Source organism: Marmota flaviventris, chromosome 2, assembly GCF_047511675.1.
Source record: "Marmota flaviventris isolate mMarFla1 chromosome 2, mMarFla1.hap1, whole genome shotgun sequence".
In the NCBI taxonomy this organism is placed as follows: Eukaryota; Metazoa; Chordata; class Mammalia; order Rodentia; family Sciuridae; genus Marmota; species Marmota flaviventris.
The window spans coordinates 3,698,213-3,711,473 of NC_092499.1; the positions used below are offsets into that span (position 1 = coordinate 3,698,213).

At 40.9% G+C, this 13,261-nt stretch overlaps 1 protein-coding gene and 1 pseudogene across 2 annotated transcripts in view; one reads left to right on the forward strand and one right to left on the reverse strand.

Annotated features, from left to right (window-relative positions):
* Window positions 1–13,261, reverse strand: part of Rcor1 (REST corepressor 1) — a 132,875-nt gene that overhangs the window by 90,412 nt on the left and 29,202 nt on the right. The window lies entirely within an intron of this gene.
* LOC114101589 (coiled-coil-helix-coiled-coil-helix domain-containing protein 2 pseudogene) lies at window positions 2,978–4,754 on the forward strand (annotated as a pseudogene).

Sequence of the window (13,261 nt, forward strand, 5' to 3'; positions counted from 1 at the left end):
AGCACAAATCAGCCTGTGAGAGACCACAGGAGAAAAGGTGCTTCAGCACCCTGCTGTTCAGTCCAGCCACCAAGTGACCATAACTGAAGCCACAGCCAAGAAACTTGAGCCAGAACTGCCTACTGAGCTCTTTCCAAATCCAGACACCAGAAAGTGCCAGACACAACAAAATGATGCTGCTGTTGTTTTAAGGAAACATTAATGGCCCTAGAATACACGGAGACATTCAACTGTCAGCATCTGTAGACTCTCACAACTGGGCCAATTTCCTACCAAAGGAAAATCTTCAAAACTGGTGCCTGCAGAGCAGAGGCCACGCTAATAGAATTTGGAGATGCCAAGTGATTCTCACCATTTAATAGGCAAATTTCACTTAATCTATGTACATTCCCACTCTCCCATGTCTGGTCCCATCCATCCTCTGCCTTCAAATAAATCTAGAGTCTCTTTGGTTCAAACTTATGACTAAGAGTGAACTGTCCTACGCTAGGATAGGGAAGGCATGGTTATTAGGCTGCTGGAGTGAAGCCAGAATCCAGAAATCAAGGACTGCCTACAGACCTGCAGTTGGCACTCCCATTTAGCCCCAGTGCTACAATGCCAGGCCTCTGGAGACACCTGGGACCTCCACTTCCTAGGCCTTTCTGAGGTCCTGCAGCGGCATGTGCTTCACACTGGCCTCACACCATCCACTATCAGTTCTGCCAAAGAAATGACTACACACTCATCCACTTTTCTTTTTCCAAAACACAAACACCATCTCCAGAAGGTTCTCCTGTTTCTGGTATTCGATCACTTGTCACATCAAAACTCAATCTCTGTACCTCTCTTTCTTTCCTGCCAGCTCTGCATGCTTCATTCACATTCTCTCAAACCTCATTTCTTCCACTTCTATTGCTTAGCTTTCACTGTCAACTTTAAAATACTATAAAAAAAAAAAAAATTAAGGGGCTGGGGTTATGGCTCAGCAGTAAAGCACTTGCTTTGCACATGTGAAGCACTGGGTTTGATCCTCAGCACCACAAATAAATAAACAACAACAAAAAAAAAACTAGCTAATTAGCTAACTAACTTATTTTCAAATGGCCTTCCTACCCCATCCCCTGTCCCATCCATATTGCCCCAGACTTCTGTCCATGCTCTGCTAGCAGACAAATGTCCCCAAAGTTTCAAATTACTAGTATTACCACTAATCATCAGCCCAAGAGTTATAAAGGTTTTCTCTCAATCTTCCTATCAACTCTATGAAATAAATACTATCCCCATTTAACAAATGAGAAATGCCTTCCACAATAATGTATAGAATCAAATTGTCCTTAAATTTTTTTCTTAGCAAATAATCTCAATAATCCTACCCAGCTCTAAAATTTTATTTTCTACAATTCACAGGTAAGAAAGTTAGTCAGACATGATGGCAAAGGCCTATGATCCCAGCTACCCAAGAGACCAAAGCAGGAAGATTATACATTCAAGCAGGCCTGGGCAACTTAAAGAGACCTATCTCAAAACAAAATTTAAGAAAGGATGGAGGTTAAATCCCTGGTTTAAACCCTGGGTTAAATTCCTACAGTATTAACTATTAAAAAAAAAGTTTAAAAACTCAAAGCACATACCAAGCAAACAAAGATTTTCAAAAGCACAGGCACTTGCTAATATTGGCAGACAAAGAAGTTCATTCTGTCTATTGGATTCCTTCTTTTATTTTTATTTTTGGTACTGGGGACTGAATCCAGGGGCACTTAGCCACTAACTCACATCCCCAGCCCTTTACTATTTTTTGAGACGGGGTCTCAGTAAGTTGCAGAGGTTGGCCTGGAACTTGCAATCCTCCTACCTCAGCCTCCTGAGTCATTAGAATTACAGGCATGCACCACTGTGCCCCACACTCAAGACTCCTTCTACTCCTATGTATTCTATTAAATCAAGAAACTGAAAGGACAGTAGAGTAAGATACTAAGCAGTGAAAACTAAACACACCCAAATGGATTGCTGTCACAATTATACAGACCATTTCTTAGCTATCCTCGTGCCCAAATACTAGACTTTAGCAAATCACGGGATGTACTCTCAAATGTTCCCAATAAGAGCAACACACACACACACACATGACATCAGGTTCCCTTGCTAAATATGCAGATAGACCGCTGTCCCAATTCTCAACAACTTTTCTATGAAGAGAGAGTTGCAGCTCAAAGTTCAAAGCTATAAATGAGGGATACCACAACAATCTTTGTGAGACCAGCCTTTAGAAATTTTGCAGAGAAACTATGCCAGATACAGGGAACACAGCAGAAATGAAAGGTGGCCCCTGCTTTCTTAAAGAATGCAATTGACTAGGCAAGTTATTTATTACCTCTAACGCCTCAGTTTACTTATGAGTAAAGTGGAGTTGATAGCAACTGCTTCTTACAATTACTCTGTAATGCATTTAATGTGGCTGGTACAAAAGCCCCATATATTATCTATTGAATACTTACTCAAATGGTTTTTTAAAATTATTATCGGATCCAAAGAAAAAAATCAGATCAGCCTCTGGGGAAGAAAACTGTGTGATCTGGGGCTGGGGATGTGGCTCAAGCGGTAGCGTGCTCGCCTGGCATGCGTGCGGCCCGGGTTCAATCCTCAGCACCACATACAAAGATGTTGTGTCCGCGGATAACTAAAAAAATAAATATTAAAATTCTCTCTCTCTCAAAAAGAAAAAGAAAACTGTGTGATATGAACAACACAGTAAGAGGCCAATTACAGTCCACTTGATGCCTTCTGAAAAGTAGTTACTTTATTCCAAGTAACTTTACCTATTGAAAAATTAAAATTGCTGGGCACCATGTAGCACGCCTGTGATCCCAGCAACTTGGGAGGTGAACATAGGAGGATCAGAGCTCAAAGACAACCTCAACGATTAATGAGGCACTTAGCAACTCAGTGACACCCTGTCTCTAAATAAAACATAAGGCTGAGCCACTGCGAATTTACCATGCTGCGTGGAAGCCGGAGCCGCACTTCGCGGCGCGTGGTGCCCCCAGCCAGCCGGGCCCCTCAGATGAAGCTGCTTCCAGGCTGGCACCAGCTGCAGCCCCACCATCTGCAATCTGGTCCCCTGCTGTGGCACTCCAGCAGCCAGGTCTGATGGCCCAGATGGCAACCACTGTGGCTGGTGTGGCAGTGGGCTCTACTGTGGGGCACATACTGGGCCATGCCATCACTGGGGGGCTTCAGTGGAGGAAGTACTGCCAAGCCCACAAAGCCTGATATCACTTACCAGGAGCCTCAGAGAACCCAGCCAGCACAGCAGCAGCAGTTTGGTGACCCTTGCTTTTATGAGATAAAACAATTTTTGGAGTGTGCCCAGAACCAGGCTGATGTTAAGCTCTGTGAGGGTTTCAATTAAGTGCTGAAGCAGTGCAGAATTGCTAACGGATTAGTCTAATCAAGAAATTCAAATTGAAGTGGAAAATCGGCTCTGATGATCAAGTTACTTTAACATAAAAATGTAATTGATATGTGAAAGTATGAATGTAAAACTGCAATGTAAAACCTCATTTAATAGCTTCAGTGTTTGTGAATGGCAGCAAATGAGAGTGTTCTAACTATATAGAAGTTCACTGAGTTGGTACAGAAGTACACCGAGTTGGGACTGGGCAAATGTGTGGCCTCCTTAAGTCAGCTGTTCTGATGTTCTTTGAGTTTATTAGAATGAAATGATTTTCCTCCTGGAAAAAAAAAATAATAAAACATAAAAAAAGGACTAGGGACATGGATCAGTGGTTAAGCACCCCTGGGTTCAATCATGGTACCAAAAAAATTAAAATTGTGTAATCTCAGCAATATAGAAGAATAAGACAGGTGAAAGTTAAAGGCCACCCTTGACAACATAGAGAGATCCCATCTCAAAATTAAAATGAAAGTGCTAGGGATGCAGCTCAGCAGTAGAGCTGGGTAGAACCCCAGTAGCACCAAAATAATGATCATTATTATTTTCATTATTAAATTGTAACCAAAAGAGGACAGTGGTATCTCAATTTCCATGAAGCCACCCTAGTTAGTTCCCAAGCCTTTCAGAGGCAGAAGAACTATTTAGGATATGATCACTCTGAGGTCTGCTGTCTCTAGGACAGGTTTGCATCCAATCAATACACCTTTCAACACTGACTGACCCTTTACAATAAGGGACCAGCCTTAAGAAATGCAGTCACTTCAAATAATTCTCTTCCATTCTGACATATGATTAACTAAAAACATGACTAGTCTTTTGTACTAGAAAGCATTTATATAATTTCACAGTTGTGATTCCAAACTACCTTCATTTAGTTACCTTTCCCCGTGAAAGGTAAATATCAAACTTTTTTTAAAATATGTTTTTAGTTGTAGTTGGACACAATTTATTTTTATGTGGTGTTAGGATCGAACCCAGCATCTCACACTTGTTAGGTGAGCACTCTACTGCTGAACCATAATCCCAGCCCAAATATCAAACTCTTTTTATTTTAATATTTTTTAGTTATAGATGGATACAGTATCTTTATTTTGTTTATTTTTATGTGGTGCTAAGGATCAAACCCAGTGCCTCACATATGCAAGGCAAGCGCTCTGCCACTGAGCCATAACCCCAGCCCTCTCAAACTCTTTTTAATGAAAAGTTTTAATACATTATGAGCTAGATCTGCCTAGCAACAAGTTATAACTGCTATCATTCTATTTAGGTTCCCATGGATACAGTCAAAAACAGCACAGTGGCAGCTGTACAAATCAAGAAAAGAAATCCCAAGGGCTGGAGATGTGGCTCAAGCGGTGGCGCGCTCGCCTGGCATGCGTGCGGCATGGGTTCGATCCTCAGCACCACATACAAACAAAGATGTTGTGTATGCCGAAAACTAAAAATAAATAAATAAATATTTAAAAATATCTCTCTCTTAAAAAAAAAAGAAATCCCAAGAGAATCATATCCCAACTACATAAAGGCAGGAATACTGTCTAGTACCATCCCACTCTCCCTTCCCTACAAACCCTAAATAGCCTTCCATGAGAGTCTTCCTCCTTAAACCCACCCCCACCACATAGTGTTTCTAAAACTGTTAACCAGGCTGCAGGAACAATTTCTGCACATGTGCTACACCCAGAACTGGTACACAGATTTCTGGTCTTTTGGATATACCAAATTTGTCAAACTGGCTTGAAAACATTATGAAAAATCATTCTACACTGTAAATCTGTAATATGGGGAAAAACTAAATGTTTTTATTGCCTTTATAAACCTCTTTTTTCCTAAATACTGACATTTGCAGAAGTACATAATCTAAACTATAGAAATTTATTTTAAACTTGAATATTTATTTCCAGTGTTTAAACACTAAAAGATTTAAATTAAAAAAAATAATAACTAAGTCTACACTGGGCACAATGGCATACAGGGAGATCACAAATTCAAAGTCAACCATAGGGGCTGGGGCTGTAGCTCAGCGGCAAAGCACTCACCTACCACATGAGAGGCCTTGGGTTCGATCCTCAGCACCACATAAAATCAAATAAATAAATAAAGATACTGTGTACAACTATAACTAAAAAATAAATATTAAAAAAAAAAGTCAACCATAGCAACTTAGCAAGGTCCTGAGCAATTTAGTGAGATCCTACCTCAAAACTAAGAGATAAAAAGGACTGGGGGTATGGCTCAGTGGTTAAGTGCCCCTGGATTCCATCTTAATAAATATATAAATATGGGGGCTGGTGACAAGCTCAGTGGTAGGGTATGTGCTAGCACACATGAGGCCCTGGATTCCATCCCTTACACTGCAAAACAAATAAATGAGTAAAATGCATTTTAATAAATATACATTGCTTCAATATTTTTATATCAAGAGATTTCAGGGGGCTGTGGTTGAAGCTCAGTGGCAGAGCACTTGCCTAGCATGTGTGTGAGGCACTGGGTTTGATCCTCAGCACCACATAGAAATAAATAAATAAGGGTATAAAAAAAATACAATAAAGGTTGGGGCTGTAGCTCAGGAGCAGAGCACTTGCCTAAAATGTGTGAGACAATGGGTTCGATCCTCAGCACCACATAAAAATAAACAAATAAAAGCATTCTGTCCATTTACAACTACAAAAAAATTTTTTTTTTTAATGTAGTAACATTCTGGGCATGGTGGCACACACCTGTAATCCCTGCAGCTTTGGGAGGCTGAGGCAGGAGGATTTTGAGTTCAAAGCCAGCTTCAGCAAAAGCAAGGCACTAGGCAACTCAGTGAGACCATGTCTCTAAATGAAATATAAAATATAGCTGGGAATGTGGCTCAGTGGTTAAGTGCCCCTGAGTTCAATCCCTGGTACCAAAAAATAAACAAAATAAAATAAAATAGAGATTTCAGAAAATATTAAGACAATTGTCTAATTTCATGAGAAAAATTAGAGGAGAAACAGGACAAGGCAGGGGAATCTAGAAAGTAGGAGGAAAAGAAAGAAGCACATGCAAAGTAAACCACAAATTTGACTAAAATCACATGAGGTAAAATTAAAAGGCAAACAAACTGATAAGTAAGGATAAGAACTCTATTCAGTAGGAAAAAAAATCAAGAAAATTCACAAAAGAGAACAGTTTTCCACCTTCTAGGAACTGGAAAAATACATACTACACAGGCCATTCTTTGCATTCAGTGGCTCACACACATTCTTTGTAATAGGCACTACATGTATCTAGTACAAGAAAGTACAGCAAACATACTCAGTATCTCTGCTACAGAAAACTCCTGGAAGGACGGGCCTGTTGCTTCTGGTATTCGGTAGATACACTCATTAGACCTGCTATACTGTGCTACTGGAAACGGGTGCAAAGAGCTTTAAAAATGTTCACGCACATTGACCCAGCAATTAATTTCACTTTGGGGAATCTTGATAATTCAAAAATATGGGGAAGTATTATAAATATATGGAGATTTGGCTCTAAATACTATAAGAAAAACAATGAAAGAAAAAACAAAATATAGCTAACCATAGGAACTGATAAACCTGGTAATATTTGACTCCATAGACTGCAGTTCAGTTATTTAAAAGTTCTGAAGACCATACATATAAAACAAATATTAATGTCACAGAAGGATGACATTCTTGAACTTCCTGTCAGTCACTGTCCTAAGCAATTCATGTGCATTCATTCATTTAATAAGAGTGTTTAAAAATATTAATCCATAAAGCACTGGTTCTTGAGACTGTGGGGTGTTTTGTTTTGGTCAGAACCCATTGAGAATGTGAAGGAAGCTACAGAAGCTGCCATTGTCCAGAAGAAGAAAAAATGACCATACAACATTTGCATACAACTTCAGAGGATTCATGGAACCTGTTAAAAAATTTGTTATATTCCATATATTTATAAATGGTGTAATAAACATGCATGAGAAATATTAGGGCAACAGCCAGATATGACTGTTTTACCAGGGAGGTTGAGGATTACACACAGAGTGGAAGATAAAGCATACATGGTGTAGTTGGGAAGGATGTTTGCATAAATTACTGAACAGGGGAGTGCAGAGGACAGATGAAACTATGAGAATTTTAGAGTCAGAGACCACAGATAAAATCCTAGCTTTGAAGAGTACTCGCCACATCATCACCTCAGTTTCCTTGTGAAAAATGCCTCTGAGAAGTCTGATTGCCAGAAATGAGCACATACAAAAGGTGCTCTATTAATGCACTCCTCTCACTGTGCTATTTAATAATTTTAAAAATTAACATTACCTATGCCTAAGCAGTCTTGAAAATAAATAAACTTGCTAACAATTTCCTTGGATCTGAATATGAGCCTGTCAAACTAATGCAAAGAAACGCACCATCACCCTGATTCAGCATGACTCACCCTCTCCCCACTGACACAGTTTATGAAGTTGGCTTTCCTTACTACACATGTACCCGGAGTTAGAGCTGCTGCCTCTCTACAAGATGCTACATAAAACATGCTCTGGAGAGGTGTCATAAAGCAGAATACTGATTTGGCATACAGGACAATCAGCATTGCCAGGAAGCCTCTGCCCTATCATGGCAAGAAGCACAGAGCCTGTATTACATTAGCAAGCGACTAGTTTGCCCAACAGACTACACAACCAAAGCCTTTGAAGCTTGGTTTGGGGAGGTCTGTTTTGTTTTGCTGTTCATGCTGTGTCAAGATTAACAAGGAGAGGCTGGAGGGCTGTAGCTCAGTGACAGAGCCCTTGGGTACTATCCTCAGCACCACATAAAAATAAATTAATAAACAAAGATATTGTGTCCATCTACAACTAAAAAAAATTTTTTTTTTTAATTAACAAGGAGCCTATCATACAGCATTCAGGTTGAGGGTCTTCAACAACACTACCCCCACCCCAGACAAGATGCAGGCCTGAACCAGGCAGGCCTTCCACAGGAGCTGCATCTTCCTAGCTAACCATGCTTCAGGAGAAAGCAAAGACCTCAAAGCCCCGAAGCAAAATCCTGTGTGGGTGTACAAGCATGTCAGAGACACTCTAGAGGCAATCATCTCTGAGGACAATCACACCTTAGAAGTCCATTCTTTATTACATAAAAAAGGAGGATTTTACTTTTGGAATTTTTAGTCAATTTTTCAAGACTTGATATTTTATTAAGAACAATTTCCAGGCTGGGGATATAGTTCAGTTGGTAGTGCCTCGCATGCACAAGGCCCTGGGTTCAATCCCCAGCAGCAGCAGCAGCAGCAGCAGCAGCAGCAGCAGCACCACCACCACCACCACCACCACCCCCCAAAAAAAAAAGCTTTCATTTGGATTGCAAACTTTCCTCCAGAGAATCCTGGATGCCACTGGCCTCAAGTCACATTTGAACAGTGTAAGCCTTCATTTCGTCTTTCCAGTTGCCCTATAGGTGCCTGCAACCACTTTCTAGGAAGTCTCAAGAGAACTCTGGAACTCTGGACTGGAGGAGACCTCTATAATCATCTCCAGAATGGAGTTGTATATTGAGAGGATTTGCTTCCAGGTTAGCGTGGAAATTGAAAATGTCACATAGTCAAAAATGATCTTGAAAAATCCCTCAGGAAGGAAAGGAAAGACAAAACACTCCATAGGAAAGCTCCCCAACAGAGACCAACATAGAAAATTCTCTCTCAAAAAGTCCAAAACTAATTTACCTCCACTGTTAACAGTGGTATCTCTCTATATAGTCCTTGAGCACCCAGATGAAGTTACAGAGATGTGTTTAAAGGTCATGTTGAATCTAAAATATCAAAGTCATACTTAACACAGTCAAATTTCACACTGGGAGAATTGAGGAGACAGGGATTCAAGAGAAGACCTATGTCTTCTCCCTTCAGGGGATAAACATGACAAAAAGGACCATATATGTCCAAGGATGTCTTAGACTGTTCCCATTCACACCTGTCACCCTGACATAACTTTTAATAGGCTCCTGTTCACTCTAAAAGTAGTTTAGACTACTCTGCTGTCAAAAGACATATTCCCATGCCTCTGTGTAGTCACCTCTCACAAATCTGGGCTGGTCCATGATTCACATTAACTAAGAACATGTAGCAGAAGTGACACTGAGCCATTTCTGGACCTCCACTTTAAAAGGACTTGCGATCTCTGCCTCCTGCTTCAGTGGAATGTTTGCTTATGGGAGCCCTGGCCACCAAGGTATCTGGCCAGCCCGCTGGAGATCCCACACTGGAAAAGGAGAGGCCCTGAGACTTACATGGAGAAGGAAAATGGCCCAGCAGTCCCAACTTCATGTTGAGCCACCAGACAACACCAACCCCAGCTAGCCCAGCAGAACAACCAGGATGGGGGGAATATCACAAAACAGTAGTTATTTTAAACCACTAAGTTTGAGTGGTCCAGCACACTTTCCTATCAGGGAGGGTAGGATTCCTGCAATTCCCGTGGAACAAGAGAGTGAAGCCGAGAACTGAGCCAGAACAGACCAGCTCCTTTGTGGTGGTGGTCAAATTGCCCTTCCACTCTTATGAACTGGGTACACATCACAGACCCAGAAACCCCAACAAGGGGACCAACCCTCAGTAGCCCGCAAGGCTAAAGCTAAGAAAGACTTGAGGTGTGGTGCTTCTGCACTGATATTGAGAGGCTTCCTAACTCTTTGTTGCTGTTTTGTACTGAGAACATGCTAAGCCTACACTCTGAGAATATAAGTAGGTATACAATTATGGCTTAAAGTTTTAAATAAACTGCTCAAGATTCCCCAGTTCTTGAATGACACAAAATTAGATGACACCTCCATATCTAGGAAGTGGTATATAATAATCCAGAAATACAGGATCTAGATTAAGTCACCCCAGGCTGGGTTTTCCCATTTTACCACTTGAGCTCTTGGGGAAGTTGTTTAAACTCTCCAGATCTCAGTGGTAGAACACTTGCCTAGCATGTGTGAGGCACAGGGTTCAATTCTGAGCACCACATAAAAATAAATAAATTAGGGGCTGGGGTTGTGACTCAGTGGTTGAGCGTTTGCCTTGCATGCATGAGGAACTGGGTTCTATTCTCAGCACCACATAAAAAAAGAAAGAAAATAAAGAAATTAATTAAATAAAGATATTGTGTCCATCTACAACAACAAAAAATACTTTAAAAAAAAAAAAAAAAGTGAAGGCCTAGCTCCTGGCCCATCTCTTCCACCATGCTCCCAGGGTTGTAGGATTAAAGGTCATGGACAGCAAGTTAATGGTTGTTCTTTTTTTTTTTTTTTAAGAGAGAGGGAGGGAGGGAGGGAGAGAATTTTAATATTTATTTATTTTTTTAGTTTTCGGCGGACACAACATCTTTGTTTGTATGTGGTGCTGAGGATCGAACCCGGGCCGCACGCATGCCAGGCGAGCGCGCTACTGCTTGAGCCACATCCCCAGCCCTAATGGTTGTTCTTAACTGCTTTCATTTCCTATGAATAAATCTTTTCCCTCAAAGAGTGAAAATTCCCAGGGTGTAGGTATCTCATCTTTTTAGTCCCAAATATGGTTAACTTTTCAGATGAGGTGCTCTACATAAAGATGTATACTCTACCTCCTTCCTACCTGCTCAGGCAATTCCCCTGCTCAGATGGTCTTTTCTCTACCTGATTTCAGCCATTTATACTTGGAAAATTCAATTTAAAACTCAGTTCTAACTATAGTTTTTCATTTTAGAATTAGTCATTAGTGTGCTACAGTATGGAACAAAAATAAATAAATAAATAAGGGATAAGGGTGTAGCCCAGTGGTAAAGCACCCTTGGTTCAATCCATAGTACTAATCAAAGAAAAAAAAGTAGAAGATGAAATATAAACAATAATCAAAATGATTTTTTAAAAATTTTAAACTGATAGGAATGATACAAAAAAAAGAAGAAAAGTCTGATGACAAAAATAAGGACACATCACTGGAGTGATATCCTTAAATAGGCAGAGCGGATGGGGTCTAATTCCCATCCCTTGGGAGAAGAAATTACAGAAGTATGCAGAGTATGAGGTGCAGGCACTAGATAGGATCACACATGGCACTGGAAGCTTGTAGAAGTTTACTTGTAAGTGCTTCAACTTTTTCCCCAGTGAAATAAAAGAAAGGTGGGAAAAAAGAATTTAAGATTTAAAGTACAAAATTAAAATTACTGTCCAGAGCTGGGCATGGTGGTACATACCTATAATCCCAGCAACTCAGGAACCTAAGGCAGGAGGATCCCCAGTTCATGATCAGTGTGGGCAACTTAGAGAGGCCTTAACTCAAAAAGAAAAGGCTGGGGATACAGCTAGTGGTGGAGCATCCCTAGGGTTCAACACCCAGTACCAAAAAAATAGATAAAAATAATACTGTCTAGGGGCTGGAGGTTTAGTTCCGTGGGAAAGCACTTGCCTAGCATGCAAAAGAGCCCTGAGTTCAACTCTCAACACTGCAAAATTAAATTATTAATTAAATTGAAAAATAAACTGTTTTTGAGTGACTAAAATCAGAAAACAGAATACAGCCTGTAATGGACAAGGACATTTTGACTTTAAATCGAGACTTAAATTTGATGATGCCTATAGCTGTGCTCAGCTGCAGAAGCAAGCACAGCATAGGCAAAAGCCAGATGACAATCAGCCACACGTGATGCAGGTCTCACCCCCTCCCCTCATTCCACAGTCTTGCCTGCTGCTCAACTTCACAGCAGAAGCCCAGCAACTCTAGCAAAAGCTAGCAAGCTTGCGGAACCCTAAAACCGTGAGTCACCAGTGTCTCAGCCCTACCAACACCACCCATCTATACCTCACCCATGGTAAAGGCTGGCCTTCTTCAAGCCCATAATGGCAGAAACTCCAAGATTCAAACTCAACTGTGTCTCCAAATAACAAACACAAAAGCATAGAGTATTTGAGACCACTGGGCAACAATGACTAATAAAAGACAGGAGAAGGGAAAGAGCCAAATAAACAGATATCTCAGCTGTCCTCCCCACATAGCTGACCCCTGGAATGTTCTGAGAGGAACCCTGATTCTCTAAATTCCAGCATGCCTTGCCCACACAGGTGCTTGTGAAGCTGTTGCCAGTGGGATACCAAGCATTTGTATTTACTTTCCCACCTTCCCTGCCTCATTTTCTCCCCAACAAAATCAAAACTTCAAATAAAGGATTAGAATGTAAGCTTTGTCCTAAGCTCTGTTTTCTGGGGCAATCCAAGGTAAGACACAGATTATGGCTTAGTCAGAAAGGAGATCAAACAAGATGAAGAGAAGGGAATAGAGGAGAGAACCTGTTACAATGACTACTAAATCTAAGACATAAGGATGATGGGGCGTGGGGAGAAACAGTGGTATATGCCTGTAATCCCAATGACATGGGAGGCTGAGGCAGGAAGATCAAGAGTTCAAGGTCAGACTCAGCAACTTAGTGAGGCCCTAAAAAACTTAGCAAGTCCCTGTCTCAAAATAAAAAATAAAAAGGGCTGGGGATGTGGCTCAGTAGTTAAATGTTCCTACATTCAACCCCTGGTACCCCCCCCCAAAAAAAGTGATGGGGGAAAGTGGCAGGTCAATACACTACAAGTTAAAGACAGTGGGAACTAGAATTTTGGAAGGGGTGAACTGGAACAATCAAGGAGGAGGAAATATATTAAGTTTGAAAAATTGTGATGACAGGAATTTCAAACAAAGGAAACTCAAGGAATGGAGTGATCAATACAAGTTGAGAATAGCAGCCCTGGGAGAGGGAGTAAGGAATTAAGAACCTATGGCATCTGAAAGAGGGGGTCACTGTGTGGTTTAACCTACGTAGCCATCCCTGGTAGCTCTGGGAAG